Source organism: Lampris incognitus, chromosome 10 (assembly GCF_029633865.1).
Source record: "Lampris incognitus isolate fLamInc1 chromosome 10, fLamInc1.hap2, whole genome shotgun sequence".
NCBI classification, from domain to species: Eukaryota; Metazoa; Chordata; class Actinopteri; order Lampriformes; family Lampridae; genus Lampris; species Lampris incognitus.
In genome coordinates, this window is record NC_079220.1 from 20,838,989 (window position 1) to 20,844,070 (window position 5,082).

Here is a 5,082-nt window from a genome sequence, read left to right on the forward strand (position 1 = left end):
TTCGGATTTAGTGGTTTGGGATGGTGGTGTTAATGGTTGATGTGTTATTGGGTATAGTTACAATTGATTTTTTAAAATTTAATTTCTGCTTGCTCAGTGTCCCCAGAGGGTGTTGGTGGTGAGGCTCTGGTCACATATTTTTGTATTTCATGTGACTGTTATCCAACATTAAAGTTTGGGCTATGATCATTCAGCTTTTATTTATAACATATTTTTATAAAAACAAAACCTCAAAATTAACACATGAAGACGTCAAGTACTTAAAAACTGATGAAACCTGCAAACTATCATGAATACTGAACATGACTTCCAGCACATCTCTTGAATAACGAAGTTTCACGTTGCAAGTTTGTAGTTTTATTCATGGATGACACACATTATATATAAAAACTATCAATGGCAATGGATCTACATCTAAAAAAGGACTTCCTTTGTATGGAACCAATTGAATCCTGCCCATTTCTGGTTTCTATCAAAAATAAATAAAAATGAATTTATCTCAACAAATACAAATACAGTGGTTCCACTGCACACCCATAAAGGGGAGTGTTTTCCATTGCTGTAATACCTTAAGACTATCTGTATGCCTAAACATGCCAGCCTACATAGACGTGCTAAACGTCCATGTGGCCGGGGACTGAGGCTGCAAGTACAGATTTATTTTCAATGTTCACATGACACACGTGAACAATGAAAATAGTAAACTCTTCCGGGATCAATCAGTCCAAATGCAGTGGTGTGATGGACAATGTAAGTTTCATCAAATACCAGTGGTTTTTTTGAGTAATTACACACAACCAGATCCGAGTGTATGACGTGACAGAAAGCAACCCGCATCCTTACCGCCATCGACCCAATTTCATTATTATTAACATATGAGCAAAGGGAGCATCGACATAAATTCTTAAACCATTAAATAAGCAAACATGAATTAAACATTTGATAAACGCTAACAACTGTAGTAAACTTCACATATACACACTGCGTCATCTTGTGAAAAAAAGTGGATCACTGTTTGAATTTATTTCTGTTGCCTTTTATTCAAACACTTGGTTTACCTTGAACACCAGAACTGATAGGTCTGCATATGTGGGCTTAGTGGTTAGCAAGGTTACTTCATGGCAACAGGTTCCTGTGATGGAGCCAACTCCTTCTGAGAGTTTGAAAGTTTCTGTTGGTAGTTCTCTCTGGTGACTCGCAGTTTTCTCCCACAGTCCACTGATGTGCATGTAGGTTGAAGTGAATACTCTAAATTGCCCATTGGTGCAAATGGTGTGTAAGTGACTGTGTGTTGACCCTACAATGGATGAGCAGATGCCCAGAGTGTCTCTGCCCTCTGTTTAGCGCATACTGGGACAGGCTACAGCCTGCTGCAACCCACAACTTGATTCAACTAGTAAAGAGCACTTTTAACAAATGTGATGCACTTAAATAGAATCAAATTGTCAATCAATGTTTGCAAACATATATGCATTTCAATTGTTGAACCTTCCCCAAAGAATCTAGTTTAGTGGTGTCAAACTTGAATGATTGGGCAAAACATGCTTCCTATAGGACCGTCAGCGAAAGTATGGTTCCCTGATGGCTAGGTTTAAGGTACTAATTCATTCCTGTGCTTTTTAAACCAAAGTGTCTTGCCATAAATTCTACCTATCTATCTTCTCTTGAAATAAATGGAATCATTTTTGTCTTTTACAAATATTGTTGTCGTGTCTGCTAGAAGCAGTTAACTTTTCTTTCCATCAAAGAGTCCTCCAGCTACTCTTAGCCTGTTTAGCCTAGTGGTGTCTAAAGCAATGGCTGGTCCACACATCCATACTGTGCAGAACACCACGGGGCTGTCTATATCGCTTGGACCAGTTGTTTCCAGACGTCTTTGATCTGGGAGGATTCCCTAGATACCGTGGCTGTTCTGTCTCTTATCAACACTATTTTATTCACGAAATCTTTCACCTGCTGGACATTACACAAGCCATTGTTGTTAAAACACGAGATGGCAATACAAGTAACAGTATAATGTGCTCAGAATGCAGAAATGAATTATCTGTATTCCACCCACGTCACGTTTTGAAACATCAGTATTCTAATTGGTTACATTATACATTTTAGAATACTTTTAGAATACTGCCCCCCTATTTAGCATCGAAGTGTTCAGATTACACTGGCAGGCGAGCTCATGTGTAAATTAAAAACCAAATTTTGAGGATTATACATTGGAAGGAGATATTTCATCAGATATTAATGGTCTGATATTGAAGGCTGCCGTTTTGAGCCTGAGTACACCGCCTGAATACACCACATCTTCCACTGCTCCAAGGTCCAGTTCCGACGCTCGCGTGCCCATTGTAGGCGCTTCTGACGGTGAACAGGGGTCATCATGGGGACGCTAACCGGTCTGTGGCTACGCAGCCCCATACGCAGCAGGGTGCGATGCACTGTGTGTTGTGACACGTTCCTCCCATAACCATCATTAAAATTTTCTGTGACTTGTGCCACAGTAGACCTTCTGTCGGGTCGGACCATACGGGATAGCCTTCGTTGCCCTCGCTCATCGATGAGCCTTGGGCGTCCAACGCCCTGTCGCCGGTTTGTGATTTGTCCCTCCTCGGACCACTGTCGGTAGGTACTCACCACGGCGGACCGGGAGCACCCCACAAGCCTTGCTGTTTCAGAGATGCTCTGGCCCAGTCGTCTGGCCATAACAATTTGGCCCTTGTCAAAGTCACTCAGGTCTTTACTCCTGCCCATTTCTCCTGCATCCAACACGTTGACTACAAGAACTGTTTGTTCGTTTTACCATCTAATCTACCCAGACCTTGAGATGTGCTCACATATGGAGAGGATCAACATTATTCGGTTCACCTGGGAATGGTCATGTTTGGCTCATCAGTGTATATAGTAAACACAAATCACTGACAGTCGCAGATATTCTTGCACTGGATCACTTCACCATACTCTCCATAGTTGATTACTGTCCCATTGCAGGCACACCTCTGTTGGACAAAGAAAAGAAAAAAAACAAAGTCAAAAAGTGTAATTAAAAAATCACATGTCATTTCCTCCCTTCAAAAACTGGTTAAGTAGCTGGCAGATAAACAATCAGGCAATATGGTAGCATCACATCTTCAAATAGGTGTACTTAGGATGGTAACTACTCTTCAGCTGAGACTGACCAGCAGTGAGCAATAGCCGAAAAGACTTTGGGGAAAAGCAGAAACAGCAACACCCCCCCCCCACACACACACAAGAAAAACAGGACCAAAATTGCAATTTCAAAATAAACGCCACTAGTGGGCATTTTAGAAGAACATTTTATCTGATTAAAATGGACATTCCAAAAGACTAAGGCAACATTATTCCGTTTGAATAACTTCTGAAAAAGGAAAGGCATATTCATCTCTTCTTTCTAGAGGTCTATTTGTCCATACAGTTTGCTGGTCTGCCTTTACGAGGGGGGCGGGGCACACCAAGAAATTTGCATAAAGGACACCGTTCATATTTACTGGCGAAAGGCGGTCATACCAGTTAATGATACGAGTTGGACAACTATATCAACAAACGACTGTAACATCCATTTTGAGTTATCCAAATTCAGGCACGAAAGAGTGGGTCACAAAATATTCTGGTAGCACACCTCTAAATGGGGCCGGTACCATCAATAAACCACACATATTTTAAGCTAAACCACGAAAGCTAAACACAGGCCCACTAAGGATGTTCCTGCATTATGATAATGCCAGAGAGTTGTACATGCGGTCATCCTATGCTGCACACTGGCCATTACATTAAGATATGGATGGTCATATTTCCAGCTCTGGAGACCCCCAATTTCTTACTCATAGGCCTAGCGCTAACTGCGATGCTATGCAGACGCTTAGCTTGATAAAATGACCATGGTACGGTAAAATACATGCGTTTTAACTTTAACATTTTAGTACAAGGCCATTTGAAGAGGCTCAAGGCTGTAAAGCACGGAGATTAAAGTACATTTAATGCCAACTACCACCCTGGATAGCTCAAACTAGTGGTTAGCTTTGCTTGGTACTGAATAGCTGTGCTGTAGTTACCTGACGGCTGCCAAATCACTAAAATCACGTTTCAAATGAACGATTAGGCAGATGAGCTGCTGGCTAAAAACACAATTTATGTTCTCGCCCAATGTCCTCAGTAGGAAAAAAAACGGAACATCGGCCACCTCTTGTTTAGGGTCGAGTGGACAAATGACCACAAAAAAAAACAAGTTATTGAAGGGACACAGAACTCAGTCGGCTGTTATGAACGTCAGCGCCAACATACTTTCTACCGCCAGCTGATCCAGCATTTGGGACGCCGTTTCCATCAGAACATGCCAGCAGGATCACCGCGACAACGGGGCCTCGGTGTTCGCAAAGGCCCAACACAACATGATCATATCCGCTTATTTCCCAGAATCATTATTTTTCTATTGTGTTTGCACCTATGAGCTTCGGGAAAGCAAAATGTATCATCGCTACCACGTAGTCTAATTATTGTCATAATCTGTTTTTTTTAATCCAGCTACGATAAAAAAAGACTAATTGCCCTTTCCCCCACCTTGTTTGTCACCATAGGTGAAGACGGCTTACCAAGTTTTGAGGTTCCGGTTAGCGGACATACGATACGATTTAATTTGCTTTTGGATAATAACTCGGCAAGCAAGCGATTCGTTGGCTAGTCGTTCTCTGGAGCCCCTTTTTCACAGGACGCTGCTTGGTTTGGCTGAAACGCTGTCACAAAATGGAGAGTATGGAAGTTGCGAGCCTCGAAAACAACGATAAATAGCCCCTCCCCGAAACAAACGTCAGGACGTATATGACGTTCGAAACGTTGCGTCCCAGTACGTGGTTGCCCAGGTTCATCTATTCTTCCAGTGAACATATACACGAATGTTCTGGGATTGATGTAGCCAACTTTCTAAAAAAAAAAAAAAAGAGAGAGACTTAACATGAATATTTAAATAGATATGTGTGATGTAATGCTATATTTTTAGTAAAGACAAGCTTGGAAATAACATGCTGTATATCATACAACTGGTTATTATTTCTGGAAAATTCCATATTCATA

The 5,082-nt window shown here is 41.5% G+C and overlaps 1 long non-coding RNA gene across 1 annotated transcript; it reads right to left on the reverse strand.

The window, feature by feature from the left end:
* Positions 1 to 341: 341 nt before the first annotated feature.
* LOC130119387 (uncharacterized) lies at positions 342 to 4,862 on the reverse strand. Its single transcript, XR_008810838.1, has 2 exons — positions 4,605 to 4,862; positions 342 to 2,993 (listed from the first exon to the last, which is right to left on the reverse strand). It is a non-coding gene; the product is annotated as an uncharacterized LOC130119387 (long non-coding RNA).
* Between the last annotated feature and the right edge of the window lie 220 nt (positions 4,863 to 5,082).